Here is a 24,934-nt window from a genome sequence, read left to right on the forward strand (position 1 = left end):
CAAATATTAAGTTCTTACTTGAAGAAATATGTCCCAATGGATCAGAAGTATCTTTAGAACTTGAGAAAAAAGGCATGATAAAAGTATATTAGCATACTCTTCATTTTTCTGAAACCAATGGTGATAACATCACATAGGAACTTTAAATAATTTCTATATTAACTTTATTTCATTTCAAGCTACCTGACAAAAATGTAAGAGGAAAAATACACTCTACCAACAATATGCATTTTGTAGAAATTAACAATTATATAATCAAACTTGTAAATTCATAAAAAGAAATAGAACAAAACTCACCTTGGTGAGTACATGATCTGCTTATTTAAACCCAAATCATATGCAGCGTCTCTCCTCAACAATCAACTGCACTTTCAGGACTGTGCTTTACCAAGCTTATTTTCTGATCATACTGAAATATCTGATTACAACTCCAGTGAATTTTCAGGTAAAGCACGCTATGTTCTTCATGTCATACTGCACTTGGGAAGCAATGTGAGCAAAGAAGTCACTGACCCAAAGAATCACTCTTAATAAGATCTGTAGAGTCTAAATACCCAAATTTCTATTGCTAAGGTTCATCCATTTTTTTCCAGTTATTCAACTAAACTAGTAATTATAATAACTAAAACAAAAAAATTTTTTTTTACATACAGATGGGAGGGGTAGAGAGAAACCACAGTACCAAAGTTGTCTTCAGTGCAATGGAAGAATGGTTTGGACTTGGGTTCCACAAGTAGCACATGATCAAAGAGAGTTATTTAGCTAGGCCACAATACTTTTTTTTAGTATATCAATGCAATATATGAGTTTACAATAGTCAGTGAAAAGCTACTGTTTTTAGGGTTTACACCAACAAATGAAAATTCAGGATCCTATACCAATTCTGTTAATTTTTTTTTTGAAGAACTATCATACTGGTTTCATACTGGTAGTAGCAGTGTCATGTATAAGGTTCTTATTTTTCTACATGCTTATAAACATTGTTTTATTGAGAATAATATACTTCATGAAGTGATATCACTTTATGGTCTTGAGTTGAATTTCCCTAATAACTAGTGATATTGCTCATATCTATTTTTTGTTATATTATTTTGAATTGATTCAACACTGGTTAGTATTATATAATATTTTAGGGGTATGGTTTTACAGCTAAACATTTATATACTTTTCACCACACCCACTACCAAAGTTCCAGTTCCATTACACTAAAAAGAAAACCTCCATAGGACCTTGCCCTCAACTTGGATCAACAATGGTAGAGAATGTTCCATCCTCCCAAGGGAAGCTGGACAACATACTCTATGTTCCACCTGAGGAAGATGGGTTCTGACATTGGGGCAGCTTGGAACTTTCCTATTCATGACCACAGAATGTGAGCTCAGATCTATAGGGATTCAGAGGTCACATAGGCTTCTAAGCTGAATATGGGCCCCAGATCACATCAAATTGATGGAATTTATAGTCAACAATATTTATACACCTTTTTCATATTAGGGAGCTACTCTCTTCTGATCCAGCTTATTGGTCCTTTTTCCAGCCATGACATCATCTCCCCAGACAATAATTTGGATCCACCTGCATGTTGGATTTCAGGCTCAAGGGGACAAAAAAAAAAAAGAGAAGAAAAAAAAGAAAAAAACTAGTATAGCCACAGGCCCTTTGGAATATAACTAACATATGCAAATATGCCTACTAGCTATCTACAAAATGGAGACTCCCCCCAACTCTTCATCTGTATTATTTCAGCCTTTAGTTTCATGATTTGTCAGCAATTTGTCTGGCTTTATATGTTAACTCTCTTTTCAGCCACCAGGTTCCAGATGTTAGCATGATGCCAAGGAGACTTCCCTGGACAGAGAACCCCACCAATGTGCCCTGGAGTTCCAATTCCCCAGAACCCCACCTCACTAGGGAAAGAGAGAGGCAGGCTGGGAGTATGGATCGAACTGTCAACACCCATGTTCATCGGGGAAGCAATTACACAAGCCAGACTTTCCACCTTCTGCATCCCACAATGACCTTGGGTCCATACTCCCAGAGGGATAAAGAATAGGAAAGCTATCAAGGGAGGGGATGAGATACAGATGTCTGGTGGTGGGAATTGTGTGGAGTTGTACCCCTCTTATCCTATGGTTTTGTCAGTGTTTCTTTTTTACAAATAATAAAAAAATACAAAAAAAAAAGAGTAAAACCTCTTTCTTCTGTTCTCCCACCATTCCCTCTGAATTTTAGTGGCTGTGTAGTAATCTACTGAGTGTATGTACCACAACTTCATTATGAAGTCATCTTTCAATGGCTATTTAGGTTGATTCAATACTTTGTCTATTAAGAATAAAAGGGTGCATGCATCTTTGTGAACTGGCATTTTGTTTTCCTATTTGACTATATGTGAATTTATTTTTTCCAAATCAATTTATTGAGGAAATAATGATATACAAGGAAGTTGCTGTCATATGTGTACAGTTTCTTATTTTCCCTTATAGATGTCCGAGTTGCTTTCGAGTTTTCCTCTACCGTCATACACTGTGTCATCAAAGCTCTTTTTTTACTTGTCATATCCTGTTTGTTGATGGAGGCCATTCTCAGGTGTGAGGCGAAATACTTCCTTATATGTCTGTAGGCCATGTGTAACTCTACTTTAGAGAACTGTTTGCTGAGTAACATTTCATTTGTATGTTTCTAACATAATCATATTTTTCTTTATCCATTCATCCACTCTTAATATGTTTCCATTCTTTAGCTATTATAACTAATGTAATAGACATAGGAAAAGGTGTGCTTAAACATCTCTTCAATATACCAATTTCATTTCTTTCAAATATGTGCCCTAAAATGGAAATACTGGATTAATGACAGTTCTATTTTTTTGTGTGTTTGTTCCCAAAAGGGTAATCTTTCTTTTTAAAATTTTTATTAGTGATTTAATATTGATTCACAAAGTTATAAGATAATAGGGGCATAATTCCTAACTGTTCCCACCACTAGAGTTCTGTGTTCCCAGCCCTCTCCAATGGAAACTGCAATAGTTCTCCTCAAGTTAGATATAGGTTAACTATATATCAATATCTATTTACCTATGTCTGTATCTACATGTTTTTTTTTGCCTATTTTTATTCATTTCTATGGCCCTGCCTTCATTTCCTTTCTAAGTCACACTTATGCCTATTACTACTTCTGAGTGTCCCTCCTTTTTCCTCTTCCTTCTTTCATAAAAGAAACAATGAGAAAAAATGAGGGTTCTATTTTAATATTTTGAATTAGTTCTTTGTTTTCCAGAGTGATTATAAAATATTATGTTTTGTCATTAATTATATTTGACATATAATATTGTGTGAACTTAAGGTGAAAAAATAGTTACTTTGAGATTTATATTTTAAACCATGACTATTTTCATACCACATAACTATTGTCCAATACTGTCATCTATGTTCACTATTATTATATGTGCATTATCATTATGGATTGTTTATCTCTTGCTGCAAGTTTACACTTTCCTTAAATAGCTTCAATTTTATCTCTGCTGTTAGGAAGCTTATCTCCCTAAGTTAGAGAGAGTTGTGACTTCAACAAATATACAAGAAAAATGAGGTAGTGGTAAATATTATATCCACAAAGTTTACAATGTTACTTATTGTAATTCCTCAAATGCTATTCTCTTATTTACTTCACATGTCTAGCCAGATTGTAGACTTGAGAACTACATATACTATCTCTCTTCATATATATGTGAATATATATGTATATTCTATGTGATAGTTAATTCTATATGTCAATTGGCAAGAAAATAGCATCCTGTTGCTTGATTAAACATCTATGTAAATGTTTTCAAAATATTTTATTAAATGTAGTTAGCATCTAAATCAATAAATTTGAGTATAGCAGTGGCTAATTCATAATGTGGCTAATTCTCATCCAGTCTGTGAAAGGCTACAAAAGACTGGTTCTCCTAAAATAAAAGAGTTCTACTTCCAGACTGCCTTCAGACTCAAGGGCATTATATCTTGGCAGAACTTTCAGCCTTCTTACACACCCTGAACATTGTGGACTTAACAACCACCATATTCAATTTTAAACTAAATCTATCTCTAGTTATATAAAACATATATAAATAGTGATTAAAACCATTATGATCTTCCACTTTATACATACTATCAGTTGTGTTATTCTGGAGAACTCTTAATATACACAATAAGACAGAAATTATGGGACCAGTAGTATTATGTGACCAATAAAGTGACTACTCTAGCATCTGAAAAGAACACTATGACCAAAAATGACATCACACCACAGAGGAGGGCCCTGAGGTTATTCCTTGGGAGGATGGTTAAGATTTTAAAAGTGGAAATGTGTGGAGGAGAAAGAACACAATTTCAAGAATGCAAAGATGAATTATCTTACAAGAGAAAAATAAGATCAACTGGTTAGAACAGACAGTTCATGCAGAAAAGAAGAAAAATAAGGTAGTTAAGATTGTAGGAAGCACTGAACCAATTATGATTATTACTGTATGTGCATGTGCGGTGTAGCTGGGTCCTCAGACATATGTGATTTCACTACTCATGGTCTCTCTTTCTTTCTGTTAGAGAAACACCTCAGCACCAGAGCTTCCTCTAGTGCTATAGCACTGCCTGTCTGGTACCAGGCCTTAAACCTGTGCCATATTCCTTTAGGACAAATGAGGTTTATTAATTTTAAGTGTGTGTCAACAATGGTGCTGTGAATGATTAACTCCTCCACCAAATGATAAAAATAAATTTAGCAAATGGGGTGAAAATACATGGATGTGAAAAAAACTGAACTAAATGCAAAGATACTCTATGTTTTGGAAGTGAGAAAATCAATATTCTTAAATATCTGTTGCACTAAAAAAGGGGGGAGGAATACACATTTTAAAGAATGGAGAGTGGGACTGAATAAATATCTTTTCAAGGAAGACATAAAATGGTCAACACATACATGAAAACATACTTAACATCACTTATTTTTCAGAAAAGTGCTAATAAAAGCCACAATGAAATATCATCTTGTACCTGTTAGAATGGCTATGGTAGAAAGACAAAAAAAGAACAGAAAACTATAAGACATTGATGAAAGAAAAAAGGACACACAGAAGTGCAAGGACATTTCATGTTCCTGGATTAGAAAAATAAACATTACTAATATGACCATTCTACCAAAAGCAGTCTACAATTTCAGTGCAATCCCTATCAAAATTCTGATGGCATTTTTCAAGCAAATTGAAAAACTTGTCCAAAAATGTATGTAGAATCACAAAAGGCCATGAACTGCCAAAGAATTTCTGAGAAAAAAAATGGAGATATCATGCTCCCCATCTTCAGTTTATCCTACAAAGCAATAGTAATGAAAACACCATGGTACTGAAATACAAATGGACACAACTCAATAGAGCAGAATCAAGAGCCCAGAAATGAGCCCACACATATACTACAGCCTAATATATGAAAAATGGGCTAAAACCATTCAGTGTGATAAAGAAACTCTCTTCAACAGATGGTGCTGGGAAAACTGGACAGCCACATTGTAGAAAAATGAAACAAGATTACCACCTAACACCATACACCAAGGTCAAATAAAAATGGACTAAAGAACAAGATGTTAGACCACAAATTCTAAAATTTACACAAAAAAATAGTGGTGAAACTTTGCAGGACTTTTACATTAAAGATGCTTTTGAAGATTCAACCCCATGGGCATGGGAAATGAAAACAAAAGTAAATAAATGAAATTCCACGAAACTAAAAATCTTCTACACATCAAAAACAACCAATAGAAGGATAACCAGGCAACTAATTGAGTTAAGATATTTGCACATCACACATCAGACAAGTGACTGATATCAAACATCTATCTACATAGAATTGGTACGATCTACAAAAGAAGAAAACACAACCAGATAAAAAGTGGACAAAACAGAGGACCTAGAGTGGTTTGGACTATTATATGGAAAACTGACAAATGTTACACATACACAAACTACTTTATTTTACTGTTGACTGTAAACCATTAATTCCCTCAATAATAAAGTGGGCTAAACCTGACTTCCCTGGACAGAGGACCTCATCAGTGTACCCTAGATCCCCACTTTTCCAGAGCCCTGGCCCACTAGGGGAAGATAGAGACAGGCTGGGAATATGGATCAACCTGCCAATGCCCATGTCCAGTGGAGAAGCAATTAACAGAAGCCAGATTTTCCACCTTCACACCCCATAATGACCCTGGGTCCATGTTCCCAGAGGGATAAAGAAGAAGAAAGCTTTCAAGGGAGGGGATGGGTTACAGAATTCTGTGGTGGAAATTGTGTGGAATTTGTACCCCTCTTATTCTATTGTCAGTATTTTTAATTTTTATAAATAAATTATTAACAAAAAAGTGGATCAAAGAACTAAATAGACACTTTTATAAAGAAGAGATACATATGGCCCACAGACACATGAAGGAATGGTGTACTTATCATTAGAAAAATGCAAATTAAAACTACTCTGAGATACCATCTCACACTTGAGAGAATGGTTTATATCAACAATCCAGGAATTTACATGTGTAGCAGAGATTGTGGTGAAAAGGGAACTCTGCTACATTGCTACATTGGGAATGCAAATTAGGACAGACTTTGGAAGACTGTATGGAGAGTCTTTAAACAAATAAAAATGAAATTACCTTATGATCTAGAAATACTACTCGGGCACTTATCCATTGGACACTCAAACACTAATTAGAAGGGACATATGCACTCCAATGATCAGAGCTACATTATTCACAACAGCCGAAGAGTGGAAGGAGCCTAAATGCCCATAATCAGATGACTGGCTAAAAAAGTTATAGGATAGAGTGTGGTGTGTGTCCATGTGTCCATCTGTGTGTTCAAGTGTGTGTGTGTGCTGTATTGGGGTGTGTGTCTGCTCCCATGTGTTGTGTTAACTGCAGTGGAACTGAATCTCCTTAGTGGGTGTCCCACCCCCGTCAGGCAGCATGGAGCTGCCTCCAAACACCTCAGGGAGCCACATGGAGAGTTTTGAGTCTGCACTGGGGGACTTCTGGGTCAGAGGGCAACAGAGCCTGACCCTGAACACCCCTACACCTCATGAGGCCATCAGATGCCCCTAGGGGCTCTGTAAGGCAGTGCAGGTCAGATAGAGGGCCAGGGCTGTGGCCCCACCCTGAGAAGTACCCAGAGCTGCTCTGGAGGGTCCTGTCCAACAATGAGCGAGACCAGTAGGTTCTGGGCAGGGGTGTGTGTGCGGGGGGCTGTGGGGGGGATGGGGGGAGCTGTCCATTCCCCTGACAGGATGTTGAGAGTGGAGTTTCTTTGAGATGCTCAACAGTCAGCACTTACACCCTAAGGCTCTGGGCTCAGTGCACAGCACTGCATATGCCAGAGTGTCACTCTCTCTGAGAAGACAAATATTTAAAAATAAATCAATAGAATATGGCTTCCAAGGCTAAAAAAAAAGTTATAGAATATATATTCCATGTAGTACTGTTCTGAAATCAGAAAAGATCATATTGTGTTCTCTGGGACAAAATGGATGAAACTAGAGGTGATTATGCTTAATAATAAGTAAAGAGATGAAAGACAACTACCAGATGGTTTTACTCATATGTGGAATCAGAGATTTGATCTACATGAATTTGCCAAAAAAAAAAATCCAAACAAAACAAAAGCAAACTGTTTCTAAAACTTGTGAGAACTATAGTGGTTATCTTTGGGCGAGTGGGGATATTGAACTTTATTGGTGGGTATGCTGTGGAACTATACATTGTAATCTTACAATCTTGTAACATACTATTAATAACAAATAAAATAAAAATTAAAAAATACAAAAATTATTATAACCAAAAAAAAGCAAAGAAAAGAAAACAAAAAAAGAACAAGCATTAGGTTATCGAGAAAAGGAATCTTTACATGTTGGTAGGAATATTTAGTGGTTCAACTACTTTAGAAAACAGTATGCTTCTTTTTTTAAATTTAATTTATTTATTTAAAAATATTTATTTCCTTTTTGTTGCCCATGTTATTTTATTGTTGTAGTTATTATTGTTGTTGATATTGATGTTATCATTGTTAGATAGGACAAAGAGAAATGGAGAGAGGAGGGGCAGACAGAAAGGAAGAGAGAAAGACAGACACCTGCAGACCTGCTTCACTGCCTGTGAAGTGACTCCCCAGGAGGTGGGGAGCCAGGGGCTTGAACCGGGATACTCATGCTGGTCCTTGCGCTTAGCGCCAAATGCGCTTAACCCGCTGTGCTACCACCCAACTCCCAAGTATATAAGTTTCTTAAAATATTAAAAATAAAAAGATATTTTCTTCTAGCAATCCCATTTCTGAGTATATCCACAGAAAATGAAAACAGTATAAAAAGAGTTATCTGCATTTCTTTGTTTAATGTAACAATGCATACATATAATAGCTAGTATATGGAAATAACTTCATCTACCAATGCTTAAGTTTCATAAATATGTAGAGTAGATGTATACATTTATTCAGTTAAAGAAGAAACTGCAATAAAGTTGATAAACTTTGGGGAATAATTTGATAAATTAGAGTAAACTAAACACATAGACAAAAATTGCACACTATCATTTATATGTGGAATCTACAGAAGCCAGATACTGAGAAGTAGGGGAAATTAGTGTGATTCTGGGCAAAAGGTAAAAACTTGCAGTTAGAAGATGAGTAAGTTACGGAAATCAAATGTATAACATTGTGATTATAGTTAATTATACCACATCATATACTTTAAAGGGGTTCAGAAACTAGACCTTTAATATTGCCACAAAATGAGATTATAATTACTTAGTGATATGAGAGAATTGCTAACCAATGCTATAATAGTAATCCTATTAAAATATATAACTTGATCAGACTAACATGTTGTACACCTTGAACTTACACAATGTAGTATGTTATATAAGTTGCAATGAAAACATGAATGGTTAACATAATAAGAAATTTGTTTGTCACTAGTAGAAAGGAAGCTACTTTAGCTAGATAAAAAGTTATTAAAATAATTACTATGTGATCTAAAAGATAAGAGTACAATAGAAAGTGATATAACCCATTTAATCTTTATAGTTATTGGATACCATAATCCATCATACTATTATATAATGTCACCATTATAAAAATATTCAATTTTTAACTGAGGAAATGTTTTACAAGATGTTTTACGACTGTTGCTAGGATACCAATAGATACCTCCTCAAAATAATGTGTTAGTAGTGTGGCTAAACACCAAATGCAAATAATAGGTTTGGGGCCTCCTTCTCTCTTCATTCCCTCTTTCCACATCCCCCTTAGTAACCTTAGATGTGCAGACACAGACCAACATTTTACCATTGCTTTGCTTCTTAAATTTCACATATGAATGAGAATGTATCTGTCTTTCTCCTTTTGGTTTATTTCATTTTTTATACTAGTCTCTTCCAGTTCCATTCATATTGTGGCAAAAATATCTCCTTTTTTTCACCCCTGTCATCACTGGGGCTCTACTGTCAGTTAACAAGTGGTAGAGACAGAGGAGAAACAGATAGAGACTATAGCACCCAAACTTCTACCAGTGCAGCAGGGACCAGGCTGAAACCTGGGATCATGAGTTATCTTGCCAGGCTTCCACTACCATGTTCTATGAAAATTCCAGGGAGGCAGAGCCAAGATGGCAGACTGAGAAGTAGCTTCTGGTCCGCGTTCAGACAACAACTGCTGGAAACAGTAGGACTTTTTGCCTTCAGCAGGACAGTGATTTCGGGGTCCTCGCTGTGACACCAAGGGGGCGAATATAGGCCACTTTGGGTTAGAATATAGAGGAAAAAAGAAAGGAAAAACTTTTTTTATTATTCCTGAAGCGCATCCCCCAACCATAACCAGACCCTGGGTGCCAGAAAGCTGCTTCCCTGCTGAGCTTCTTTCTTTACCAAGATTCCTAACTCAACAGGGGTTCCATTTGAAGTAGATTCCTTTCTGAAACCCTTGGCCCTCTTTCTTTCTAAATGGTTAATTGGATCTACAAAAGGGAAAGACTGCCCTGAGGTGTTTTTTTTTTTTTTTGGTTTTTGGCTTTTGTTTGTTTGTTTGTTTGTTTTACTTTCTTAACAATCAGCTGCCTATGCTCAGGCAGCTTGAGGCAATCTGGGACAGGGTTTTTTACCCTGCTCTATTTTATTATTAATATTATATAAAGGTGTATCTGTTTCCCCCCTCCTTTAGGTTGACCAGAATTAACACTTAGTGTATTTTCCATAGCTAGGGGACTGGGTGTCTTATCCACTGCGAGAGGAACTCGTTTCACTACTCCTACCTCCTCTACCCACTCTCCCCTTCTCCCTCCTCCTAGATAATTAAAAAATAAAATAAGAAATAATTAATTAATTAAAAACCTTCCTTTCACTACTCCTTTATTACAGTTCTTTTTCTTATCTTTTTTTTTCTTTTCTCTCTCTTGTTTTTCTTCCTTTTTTTCTTGTCTTCCTTCCTTCCTTACTCCTTCTTTGGCTTTCTAAATTCGCTGATACTCATTTGTGAATTATTTGGGGGAAGAAATCTGACTCAGAGTGGACTCTCTATGTGTGTATCTCTGCTCTACTTCCCTTTCTCCTCTTGCTACCCCTAGAGTATACAGTGGATAGTAGATTTGCATAATTGTCTATTCTTGCTATCCCTTCTTTCCTTTCTCTTTCTTCTTCACTTGGACTTGGTTGCTATTTTTTCATGGACTGGAGACATTGTTTGGCTAACTGGTAGTGATTAAACTGCTTCAATACTTGCTTCAGTTGCTATTGTAATTTCTGACATTGTTGATTGCATTTGTCATAAAGGTATTTAGTACAGTGTTGCTTCTACTCAAAACACAACAACTGAGGAACAACAGAACATAAAAATAAGAAACACAAAATCAAAAGTGGGTAGATCAAAAACAAATAAAACTGCTACTCCAATGAATGAAGACAAGAGCCCAGAAGAAACTATAAATCAACCAGAAGTAACCATAGATAAGAAAAGTATGCAAGCAATAATAAACTTATTAATCACAGACATGAAAACAACATTGGAGGAAAGGAATGGCAGTATTAGGGAAACAACAGTTGAGACCCCCAAGGAAAATACTGATTATCTTGAGGTAATTAGAGAACTGAAAGCTGAAATAGCTGTAATGAAGAAAGAAGCTGAGGCAAGAGAAAGCAGACTAACAGAAGCAGAAAACAGAATTAGTCAGACAGAGGATGAGTTAGAGAAAACTAAGAAAGAGGTGAAAGAGCTTAAAAAGAGATTGAGAGACACTGAAAACAACAACAGAGACATATGGGATGATCTCAAAAGAAGTAACATTCATATAATTGGTCTGTCTGAGGAAGAAAAAGAGGAAGGGGAAGGAAACATTCTAGAGGAAATTATAGAAGAAAACTTCCCAGACCTGAATAACAGAAAGGACATTAAGATTCCAAACAGAATCAACCCAGACCTGAAGACACCAAGACACATCATAGTCACAATGAGAAGAAGTAATGATAAAGAAAGGATACTAAAGGCTGCAAGAGAAAAACAAAAAGTCACATACAGGGGAAAACCCATAAGACTATCAGCAGACATCTCCACTCAAACTCTAAAAGCCAGAAGAGAATGACAAGATATCTATCAAGCCCTGAATGAAAAAGGGTTTCAACCAAGGATAATATATCCTGCTAGACTTTCATTCAAACTAGATGGAGGGATCAAAACCTTCTTAGACAAACAACAGTTAAAGGAGGCAACCATCACCAAACTGGACCTGAAAGAGGTTCTAAAAGACCTCTTATAAACAAGAACTTCACTATAATACTTGCCATATATCAGAGCAAATAAAAATTCATTGAACAATGGGAACTACAATACATTAAATCCATAATATCAACAAATTTCAATGGCTTAAACTCACCCATCAAAAGGCACAGAGTGGGAGGATGGATCAGAAAACATAACCCAACCACATGCTGCTTTCAAGAATCCCATCTGACACAACAAGATAAACACAGACTTAAAGTGAAAGGATGGAACACTATCATACAGGCTAATGGACCACAAAAAAAAAAAAGCTGAAACATCCATTCTCATCTCAGACACAATAGATTTAAAATTAAATAAAGTAATAAAAGATAGGCAAGGACACTACATAATGATTAGAGGATCAATCAGCCAAGAAAACTTATCAATTATTAACATCTATGCACCCAATGAGGGGCCATCTAAATACATCAAGCACATACTCAAAGAACTTCAAAATACATCAATACAATAATAGTAGGAGATTTTAACACCCCACTCCCACACTTAGACAGATCAACAAAGCAGAGAATCAACAAAGAAACAAGAGAATTAAATAAAGAGATGGTCAGACTAGTCCTCCTGGACATCTTCAGAGCCCTTCACCCCAAAAAACTGGAATACACATTTTTCTCAAATTCACACAACACATACTCAAGGATAGACCACATGTTAGGCCAAAAAGACAGCATCAATAAATTCAAGAGCATTGAAATCATCCCAAGTATCTTCACAGACCACAATGGAGTAAAAGTAACATTTAACAGCAAACAGAAAATTATTAAAAGACACAGAATTTGGAAACTAAACAACATATTCCTTAACAACCACTGGGTCAGAGATTCACTCAAGCAGGAAATTCAAATGTTCCTTGAAACAAATGAAAATGAAGACACAACCTATCAAAATATTTGGGACACAGCTAAAGCAGTATTGAGAGGGAAACTCATAGCCATACAATCACATATTACACAAGAAAAAGCTCAAATAAACGACCTTACTGCACACCTCAAAGACTTAGAGGAAGATGAACAAAGGAACCCTAAAGCAACCAGAAGGGCAGAAATCACTAAAATTAGAGCAGAAATAAACAACATCGAAAATAAGATAACCATACAAAAGATCAATGAAGCCAAATGTTGGTTCTTTGAAAGATTAAACAAAATTGACAAACCCCTAGCCAGACTCACTGAACAAAAATGGGAGAAGACTCAAATTCATAGAATTGTAAACGATAGAGGAGATATCACAACTGACAGCACAGAAATCCAGAATTCTACAAAACTTTCAGGAAACAGTCAGTACCCATATTTCTAAAGCTTTTCCATAAGATGAAAGATTCAGGAACACTCCCTTCCACCTTCTACGAAGCCAACATCACCCTGATACCAAAAGCAGACAGGGACACAACAAAAAGGAAAACTACAGACCAATATCTCTGATGAACATAGATGCCAAAATATTAAACAAGATCTTGGCCAACCGGATACAGCAGCATATCAAAAAGATTGTTCATCACGACCAAGTGGGATTTATCCCAGGAATCCAAGGTTAGATCAACATACATAAGTCAATCAATGTCATTCACCACATCAATAAAAGCAAAGCCAAAAACCACGATTATCTCAATAGATGCAGAGAAAACCTTTGACAAAATCCAACAACCATTCATGCTCAAAACCCTACAAAAAATGGGGATAAATGGGAAATTCCTCAAGATAGTGGAATCCATATATAGCAAACCTACAGCCAACATCATACTCAATGGACAGAAGCTGAAAGCATTCCCCCTCAGATCAGGGACTAGACAGGGTTGTCCACTATCACCATTACTCTTCAACATAGTATTGGAAGTTCTTCCCATAGCAATCAGGCAAGAGAAAGAAAACAAAGGAATACAGATTGGAAGGGAAGAAGTCAAGCTCTCACTATTTGCAGATGATATGATAGTATACATAGGAAAACCTAAAGAATCCAGCAGATAACTACTGGATGTTATTAGGCAATATAGCAAGGTGTTAGGCTACAAAATCAATGTAAAAAATCAGTGGCATTTCTTTATGCAAACACTAAATCTGAAGAAGAAGACATCCAGAAATCACTCCCATTTACTGTTTCAGCAAAATCAATCAAATACCTAGGAGTAAAGCTGACCAAAGAAGTGAAAGACTTGTATACTGAAAACTATGAGTCACTATTCAAGGAAAGAGAAACTGATACCAAGAAATGGAAGGACATCCCATGCTCATGGATCGGAAGAATAAATATCATCAAAATGAATATTCTCCCCAGAGCCATATACAAATTTAATGCAATACCCATCAAAGTTCCACCAAACTTCTTTAAGATAATAGAACAAATACTACAATCATTTATCTGGAACCAGAAAACACCTAGAATTGCCAAAACCATCTTGAGGAAAAGAAACAGAAATTTAGGTATCACACTCCCAGACCTCAAAATTTATTATAAAGCCATCATAATCAAAACAGCATGGAACTGGAACAAAAATAGGCACACAGGCCCGTGGAACAGAAATGAAAGCCCAAAACTAAACCCCCACACCTATGGACATCTAATCTTTATAAGGGGCCCCAAAGTATTAAATGGAAAAAGGAGGCTCTGTTCAATAAATGGTGCTGGGAAAAATGGGTTGTAACATGCAGAAGAATGAAACTGAACCACTTTATCTCACCAGAAACAAAAATCAACTCCAAATGGATTAAAGACCTGGATGTTAGACCAGAAACAATCAAGTACTTAGAGGAAAACTTTGGTAAAACAGTTTCCCACCTAAACCTCAAGGACATCTTCAATGAAACAAACCCAATTGCAAGGAAGACTAAAGCAGAAACAAAGAAATGGGACTATATCAAATTGAAAAGCTTCTGCACAGCCAAATAAACTATCACACAAACAAAGAGACCCCTCACAGAATGGGAGATCTTTACATGCCATACATCAGACAAGAGACTAATCACCAAAATATACAAAGAGCTCAGCAAACTTAGCACCAAAAAAGCAAATGACCCCAACCATAAATGGGCAGAGGATATGAACAAAACATTCACTTCAGAGGAGATCTAAAAGGCTAACAAACATATGAAAAACTTCCAGGTTGCTGATTGTCAGAGAAATGAAAATAAAGACAACATTGAGATACCACCTCACCCCTGTGAGAATGGCATACATCAAAAAGGACAGCAGCAACAAATGCTGGAGAGGCTGTGGGGACAGAGGAACCCTTCTGCACTGCTGGTGAGAATATAAATTGGTCCAGCCTCTGTGGAGAGCTGTCTGGAGAACTCTCACAAGGCTAGACATGGACCTTCCATATGACCCAGTAATTCCTCTCCTGGGTATATACCCCAAGGACTCCATAACTCCCAACCAAAAAGAGGTGTGTACTCCTATGTTCATAGCAGCACAATTCATAATAGATAAAACCTGGAAGCAATCATGTGCCCAAGAACAGATGAGTGGCTGAGAAAGCTGTGGTATATATACACAATGGAATACTATGAAGCTATCAAGAACAATGAACTCAACTTCTCTGACCCATCTTGGTCAGAGCTAGAAGGAATTACGTTAAGTGAGCTAAGTCAGAAAGATAAAGATGAGTATGGGATCATCCCACTCACCAACAGAAGTTGAGAAAGATCAGAAAGGGAAAGTAAAGGCAGGATCTGATTAAATTGAAAGTAGGGCATCAAAATAAAAACCCTATGGTGAGCGGGAGGGTGTACATGAGGCTTTCTGGGCTGGCGGGGGGGGGGGGGGTTGGGGGTGGAGGCAGGTGAATGGGATGTGACACAATATTTTGGTGATGGGAATGTACTCACCTATTAAATTGTAGTAATATAATTCACTATTTAATTAATATGAGAGGGGGAAAAATTGATTGTATGTCTAACAAAGGGACTTTCAAAGCTAACCCAAATACCAAATAATGTGATGATAACAGTAACTATCCATTGTCTTCTATCCATTAACCCTAAGACAGCAGGACCTCACATTTACACTATGGAGCCTAAACTTCCCCCAGTCCTGGGACCCTAGGGTAGGGCCCACTTTCCCATAATGCTTCTCCCATATCAAATAATAATATTGCATCCGCTGATTGCAACCTAATCAACGCAACGAGTGCCACCCCTGCATGCTTCACTTCAGACTGTGTCCAGAGACTTCAGGTGTGTAACGACAACCCTTCAGCTTCATCACTCGGGTGAGACCTTTCCTTTCATAGTATTCTCTAATTCCATCCCAGGTGGTTCACTTCCTAACAAAGTCCCAAAACCTAGATATACACCAGGTTCTGTGAGAGAGCTCATATGTTCACATGTATCCATAAACAAGTGCAAAATATATACCTAAAAGCTGAAGTACACTAGTTTGCAGTGAGTACCCCACCCCCAACACTTCCTCTCCACTATTCCAAGTTTTGGGTCCATGATTGCTCAACAATTTGTTTGGCTTTGTATGTTAACTCTCTCTTCAGCCACCAGGTTCCAGATGCCATCAGGATGCCGGCCTGGCTTCCCTGGACTGAAGACCCCACCAATGCGTCCTGGAGCTCAGCTTCCCCAGAGACTCACCCTTCTAGGGAAAGAGAGAGGCAGACTGGGAGTATGGACAGACCAGTCAACGCCCATGTTCAGCGGGGAAGCAATTACAGAAGCCAGACCTTCTACCTTCTGCAACCCACAACGACCCTGTGTGGTCAACGACCCTGTGTGGTCGACTCCCAGAGGGATAGAGAATGGTAAAGCTATCAGGGGAGGGGATGGGATATGGAGATTGGATGGCGGGAATTGTGTGAAGTTGTACCCCCCATCCTATGATTTTGTTAATGTTTCCTTTCTTAAATAAATAAATTTTAAAAATAATCATAAAAAAGAAAATTCCAGTTGCTCTTTTATACTGAAAGTCCACTGTATTATTTGATATTTAGAAAAACAGTAATTTTATCATTCAACATTGGTACAAAATTTATGTTATACACACAACACACACACAGAGACATATACAGACACACACACACACACACACACACACTCACACACTCACAGCACCTCTAAGTATTATGGGAGTATAACACATTAGAACTTTTTTAAAAAAGGCTTTGTGAGAAAGTTTTTCCTTTTTAGTGACACTGAGATATTGCTTCTTATTTATGGCTCACAGCATCAACCAAATTCTCAGTAGGCTTTTCTTACCACATTTCCTCCAAATCCTAACTGTAGTTCCTCTAAAATCCATGGGAATAGAGTGGTCAGTTTACTTTGGTTTGAGACTAAATGAATCCTTTAAAGTGACTCTCTAAAGAATCTCTTTAAATATCCTCCCACTCTGGCAGTGTCCTGCCAAGACTAACTGAAAGCCACAGAAAATTTAGGGTTGGCTCTAAATTGGAACCTGTCAGAACTATGTGGCCCTTCAGTTCAGTAAAAATTCTATCTTTAACAGAAAAAAATCCAGAATATTAATTAAATAAATTAAAAAATAATTTAACAAGCCCAAGAGAATCTGGGATAAAAAATCATGGAACTCTACAAGGGAATACCCCAAGTAACAATTCTTTTTTTTTTAAGTGAAATAAAAGGATCACAGTGGTCTCTGGAGAAAGACAAGGCCTTGGACAGGGCAGAAATCTGACTCTGCCATGGGAGTAATTTTGTGATCTGGCCTAGATACATATTCTCTTGATGTTTACTGTTTCCCTATAAAGTAGGTGATTATAGTAGTGACTAATCACTTGTCCATTAGCCATCTCTTCATGTTAGGAAAAAATAGTAATAATAGTTTCCATACACAGTAGTACTTATAGGATGTACCAGTTCATGGCTTCTTACATACTAGTTTAGTCTGAGCATTATTCTGTCATGTACTATACACTCTTTTGTGAATGCTTCAATACATGTAGATATTATTTTTTAATATTTATTTTCCCTTTTGTTGCCCTTGTTTTTTATTGTTGTTATACTTGTTGTTGTTACTGATGTTGTTGTTGTTAGATAGGACAGAGAGAAATGGAGAGAGGAGACAGAAAGGAGGATAGAAAGACACCTGCAGACCTGTTTCACCGCTTGTGAAGTGACTCCCTTGCAGGTGGGGAGCCGGGGTCTCGAACCGGGATCCTTATGCTGGTCCTTGCGCTTTGCACCATATGCGCTTAATGAGCTATGCTACCACCCAACTCCCACATGCAGTATTACTATGCAAATGTCCACATTTAATTTTTGCTTAATTAGCCCCATATTTATGCATTTGGGATATGACACTCAAATAACATGGCCAAGTTAAAACATTAAAGTTGCGATGCAAATCTATATTCTCCTAACCACTGTGCAATGAATGCTATTCTAGAAATTTGAAAGTCATCATGAGTTCCTATGTTCACAGAAGCATTCTGGGATATTTATCTCTTTAACTGGTAAGAGAAATTATTTCTCAGATGTTTTCAAGTTAACTTTTCCCAATGAGTCTGTAAGGGCCCTTTGTGCATTGTAACATGTGCGCTGAATCAACTGAGCCACCACCCGGCTCCGGCAAATGTTCTTGTACTACCTCACATGCACTTTATGAGTATATAGAGCTGGGGAGTCCATATAATGGTTATGCAAATGACTCTCACATCTAAGGATCTGAAGTCTCAGGTTCAATCCCCAGCACCAGTATATGCCAGAGCTGAGCAGTGCTTTGTCTTTCTCTGCATCTCTCTCATTAAAAAAAAAAGGAAATAAAACATTAAAAAACATTCAAGAGGATATAATGGAATGATGCATGTGAAAAAGTTCTGGAAACTAGACAGTAATATCTTTAGAAATTAATGGGTTAGAAATAGAGGTACTAATGGGTTGTACTGACATCTCTGTCTTTTGATAATTCCTACTAATTACTGAACCTATATTCTGCCAGATACTGGGCTAAATACATCATATACAATCAGCCCTTTAACCCTTACTATAACTCTGAAACAGCATTGTGAAACCATCTTAAAACAAGAAAACTGAAATACAGTGTTTAACTTGTCCTAATTTGGATAGTCAACAACTAATATAACTGGAGTATTGTTTTTTAAAATATATTTGTTGTTAGTAATTTAATAGTGATTTGCAAGATTTTAAGATAATAGGGGTATAATTCTACACCACTTTCACTACCAAAGTTCTGTGCCTTTACCCTCTTTAACCATAGCTCTTCCAATGTCACAGATATTGGTCATGTATATGTATACTTTTTTCCAAGTTCATGTCTCAATTCTCTATCTTCCATATAAGTGAAATCATCCAATAGTTGTCCATTACTTCCTTACTTCACTAAGCATAATTGCTGGCAGTTACATTCATTTTGTCCCAAAGAAAGGACAGAATATATATATATTTTTTACTGCTGAATCCCATGACTTCTTTGCCTTTTTGAATTTATAAGGGTCAAATGAATGATTTTTATTCCATTACTAATGACATCCCACCCCCATGCTCCCCACCCCCGGTTACTCTATTTAAGTATTCCTCCAAGTGAACACTGAGACGCTCTGCTAGGAAACCAGCTGATGCACCTGAGAGCCGTGAAGCAATAGACTCTTCCAGTGATGCCTCCATAGAGCCATGGCTGTTAACCTTAAAGGCTCTGTTTGAAAGACTCAAGAAAAATAAATGGAAAGAGAAGAAATACAAGTGAAAGCCAACAGAAAGACATAGGGGAAGACCAGAAGGAAGAAAAAACAGTAGAGTGTCAAAAATAAGGAAGAAGCAAATTCAAGACAAAGGAGCTGGCAGCCCATATTTAGAAGCAGAGAATGGGAAAAGTCCTTGGTGGAAAATTTTAACCTTTGAGCAAGCAGTATCAAGCGGATTTTTTAGCTATCTTGAAAAACTGCAAGATGAGCACCACCTCAAAGAATCTTTGAAGCAAATGGATGTTGGTGAAGACTTAGAAATGGATCATCTTGACAGTCGGAGATACAAGTACTTGGATGGTGATGGTTCTCTCTCTCTGATTGAGTCAGGAGCAGATGTAAACGATCTTGAAAATGATAGATGTGACATTAAACCAATGGAAGAGAGTCACTTCGTAATAAGATATGAATCACAAAGGAAGACAGAAGTATATTTGGAGCAAGAATGTGTGGGAGGGGAACCAGCTTTGTCTAAAAATGAGAGCATCACAATTCAAAAACATTGAGAAGAGAATGGTGTAAGAAAAGGGGACCTTTATCTTAAGAATAATGACTCAGTGTAAAGGAATGAATATGATTGATGTTTACTCCTGTTTTGAGGACGTCTGAAGATGCCGACAGGTCCACCTAAGCCTGAAAGTGATTGTAAAGTGCTTTTGAGGGTGCTGGATTCTAGCTGTTCAGGTAGTTTGCAGATGTCTGCAGAACATTCACAAAACAAATCCAACAGAACGTGTCATCTACGAGATGGAAGCTTACTACCTTGTTATTCCTGTTCCAGAGTGGACACAAACTGAAAAGAAACATTCTTTGAAAGTTGAAGAAGGGGTGTTCTGAAGAAAGCTTTATGAACTGAGGTGATAGCTGTGGAAGGAGTCACAACATGCGATGCAATTCCTTACATGAAATTTATTGAATTTAAATAACCTTTCCTGTTACACACATAATAAAAAACCCCAGCATATTTCGCAGAAAAAAAGTATTTCTCATACCCCACCCCCCAATATTTTACACCCTTAATCAGGGAAATGAAAAAGTATAAACCAGAAAAGTACATGAGCTATTTGGGCAAAGATGGATGTCCCAAGTGGAAGCTTATGCCCACTTTTATTTACTTCAAAGGGTCTGCCTTCATGTACTTCCTAAGCCCCACCTACATCTATTATAACTTGAGTGTGCTTCCTTTTTCCTCTTCCCTGTCAGGTAAGGAAAATAAGGTCTGAGTTACTCAGGTATTCTCCAGTTCTCTTCCCTCTCAGTGACAGGGCAATAACAAAGGTTCCCGGTCACAAAAGTTTTGGGTCCCAGTAGAACTGGGGTTTAGAGCCCTCTGGTCAACTTTTCCTAACATTTTCCCCTCTGGTAGTATGGACCAAAATTCTTTTTTGGGATGCAGAAGGATTCCTGGCCTCTGTAATTGCCCAATGCTGAATATGGATATAGGCCAGACTATCAATAACCCTAACTTGTCTCTATCTTTCCGTATTAGGGTAGGTCTCTGGAGAAGTGAGGTTCTGGGATACATAGGATAACTGGAGCTTTTACCCATTGAAGTCTGTATTTGATGAGAGGGTATTAATAATATATCTACACCTAAATACCTAGATAAAGATAGATATACATCTATGATACTATACACATAATAGATACTATAGCTGAATGTACAACATACACATGGAATTGATATTACTGGATAAGAATCTACAGGGACTTTGCTTATGATAACGCCTTTTTTGTTTGTTTTTGCAGGGAAGGGGTGTCACTAGTGATTCACCCCTCTAAGAGAACTTTTTTAGTTAGACAGAGACCAAGACAGAGAGAAACAGAGAAAAACACAATAGCACCAAAACTTTTCTTCAGTGTGTGTGTGTGTGTGTGTGTGTGTGTGTGTGCGCGCGCGCGCGCACGCGCGCGTGTATAGGGTGGAGGATAGGTTGACGTGGGACATACTCATAAGAAAGCAAACACAATACCCAAAAGAGCTATTTTACTGACACTATGAGCATACTTTTTTAAAACTAAGTTCTACAACTGATTTTATTCAAATTAGTATTTGTAATCCATTGCATAAAACAGCATTCTGGCCCTATATCTGTTTAATATACAGACTTTTAATAGTTTAATATACAGAATTTTAAAAAGTTCCTTTTCAAAATGAAGGAAAGATAACTTTTTGGAACAATGGTGTTTTTTGTTTGTTTGCTTTATAATTTATTTATTTATAAAATGGAAACACTGACAAGACTATAGGATAAGAGGGATACAATTCCTAGCACCAGTGCTCTCTATCCCATCCCCTCCCCTCATAGCTTTCCTACTCTTTAACCCTCTGGGAGTATGGACCCAGAGTCATTGTGGGATGCAGAAGGTGGAAGGTCCGACTTCTGTAATTGCTTCCTTGCTGAACATGGGCATTGAGAGGTCCATCCATACTCACAGCCTGTCTCTCTTTTTCCCTAGGGGGCCAGGGCTCTGAGGAAGCAGAACTCCAGGACACATTGGTGGGGTCACCTGTCCTGGGAAGTCTGGTTGGCATCATGGTAGCATCTGGGACCTGGTGGCTGAAAAAGAGTTAACATATAAAGCCATACAAATTGTTGATTAATCATGACCCTAAAGGCTGAAATATTGCAGATGAAGGTTTGGAGTCTCCATTTTGGAAATAGCTAGTAAGTCTATTTTAGGTATATTCCAAAGGGCCCATGACTTTATTAGTTTTTGTGTGAGCCTGACATCTGATATACAGGCAGACCCAAGTTATTGTTTGGGGAGATGATGTCATGGCTGGAAAAAAGAAAAGATGATATCAGGGCTAGAAAGCTGGATAAGGGAAGAGTGTAGCTCCCAAATATGGGAAAAGTATATAGATATTGTTGACTGTAAATCCCATCAATTTGATTCAGCACAGGAGCCTATGAAACCTCTATATCCCTGTAGATCCGACTTGCACTCTGTGGTCATCAGTAGGAACATTCTAAGTTGCACCAATTTCAGGACCCATCTTCTTCAGGTGGTAGATAGAGTATGTTATCCAAGCCCCCTTCAGAGGATGGAACATTCTCTACTATTGTTGATCTACATTGAGGGCAAGGTCCTATGGGGACCCTCAAAGGGGTCCATTATGTGGAACAATGGTGTTTTTATTTTATAACATGAACTATTTATCATTAATCTTTATTATATATCAATGCATACTAAGGTAGCTCACCTGTGCAAAATCTCCCACACAGGCTTCTATATATATATACTCACTTATTCACTCACTCTTACTCACTCACTCCTTCACTCCCTCACTCATTCACCCACTCACTCATTAACTCAAGCATTCACTCACTTCTTTTTTTTCTTTTTTATTTAAGAAAGGATTAATTAACAAAACCATAGGGTAGGAGGGGTACAACTCCACACAATTCCCACCACCCAATCTCCATATCCCACCCCCTCACCTGATAGCTTTCCCATTCTCTATCCCTCTGGGAGCATGGACCCAGGGTCATTGTGGGTTGCAGAAGGTAGAAGGTCTGGCTTCCATAATTGCTTCCCTGCTAAACATGGGCATTGACTGGTCGGTCCATACTCCCAGTATGCCTCTCTCTTTCCCAAGTAGGGTGGGTCTCTGGGGAAGTGGAGCTCCAGGACACATTGGTGGGGTCTTCAGTCCAGGGAAGCCTGGCTGGCATCCTGATGACATCTGGATGACATCTGATGACTGAAAAGAGAGTTAACACACAAAGCCAAACAAATTGTTGAGCAATCATGGACCCAAAGGTTGGAATAGTGGAGAGGAAGTGTTGGGGGTGGGGTACTCACTGCAAACTCTAGTGTACTTCTGCTTACAGGTATATATTTTGCAGTAGTTTACGGATACGTGATTCACTCACTTCTTATTCATTCACTTACTCATTCACTCACTTACTCACATATTCACTCACTCGTTATTCATTCACTTACTCACTCATTCACTCACTCACTCACTCACACGTTCATTCTTTCACTCACTCACTCATACACTCATTCACTCACGCAGGCTTCCAAGTGTGTATGTGTGTGTGTGTGTGTATACACACACACATATATGGCATCAACTCCATTCACAGTTAAATATTACAGGGATGTAGAGATTACATAAGCTCCTAAGATGAATTTGGGCCCTAGATCAAATTGATGGGGGTTTACAGTCAACAATATTTATATGCTTTTCCCATATTTGGGAGCTACTCTCTTCTCTGATCCGGCTTTCTTAGCCCTGACATCATCTTTTTTTTCCAGCCATGACATCATCTCCCCAAACAATAACTTGGGTCTGCCTGTATATCAGATGTCAGGCTCACACAAAAACTAATAAAGTCATGGGCCCTTTGGAATATACCTAAAATAGACTTACTAGCTATTTCCAAAATGGAGACTCCAAATCTTCATCTGCAATATTCCAGCCTTTAGGGTCATGATTAACAATTTGTATGGCTTTATATGTTAACTCTTTTTCAGCCAACAGGCCCTAGATGCTATGATGCCAACCAGACCTCCCAGGACAGATGACCCCACCAATGTGTCCTAGATTTCTGCTTCCTCAGAGCCCTGCCCCTAAGAAGCTTATATGGAGCTTAATAAAAACTGTAGATTTGAGAAGTCCCTCCAGTGCAACTGAATCAAAGTCACTGACATAAGGCCTATAAGTACACATTTTCTAAAGCCACTGTGCATCTCTGAGATCAATAGTTATATTTGGAGACTGTTTATCAGAACTTCACTCAACTGCCTTTCTTTCACACCTCTTAAAATATGGGGAAAGGGTATGATAGAATCTTCACCAAAGAGGATACCAGAGAGCCAACAGACATATGAAAAAATGCTCAAAGGGGTGGGAGTAGATAGTATAATGGTTATGCAAAGAGACTTTCATGTTTGAGGCTCATAAGGTTCACTTTCAATCTCCTGCACCACCATAAACCAGAGCTGATCTGGTAAAAAACAAACAAACAAACAAAAAACCCTGCTCAAAGTCATTGATTATCAGCTAAGTGAAATAAAGATAATAATGAGTACCCTTTCACATCGTGAGAATATCATATATTACAAAGGACAGAAATATTGCTGAAAAGAACATACAGAAAAAGGAATGCCATACACTGTTGGTGGGAATGTAAATTGGCTCAACTCTTGTGGAAAACAGTTTAGACCCTACCAATGTGTCCTGGAGCTCCACTTCCCCAGAGACCCACCCTACTAGGGAAAGAGAGAGGCAGACTGGGAGTATGGATCGACCAGTCAACACCCATGTTCAGTGGGGAAGCAATTACAGAAGCCAGACCTTCCACCTTCTGCAATCCACAATGACCCTGGGTCCATACTCCCAGAGGGATAGAGAATGGGAAAGCTATCAGGGGAGGGGATGGGATATGGAGACTGGGTGGTGGGAATTGTGTGGAGTTGTA

General features: G+C 37.8%; 1 pseudogene; it reads left to right on the forward strand.

Moving 5' to 3' along the window:
• The first annotated feature begins 309 nt into the window (after positions 1–309).
• Positions 310–20,062, forward strand: LOC103121730 (TATA box-binding protein-associated factor RNA polymerase I subunit D-like; annotated as a pseudogene).
• Positions 20,063–24,934: the final 4,872 nt, after the last annotated feature.

The sequence above is a fragment of the Erinaceus europaeus genome, chromosome 8 (assembly GCF_950295315.1).
Source record: "Erinaceus europaeus chromosome 8, mEriEur2.1, whole genome shotgun sequence".
NCBI lineage: Eukaryota > Metazoa > Chordata > Mammalia > Eulipotyphla > Erinaceidae > Erinaceus > Erinaceus europaeus.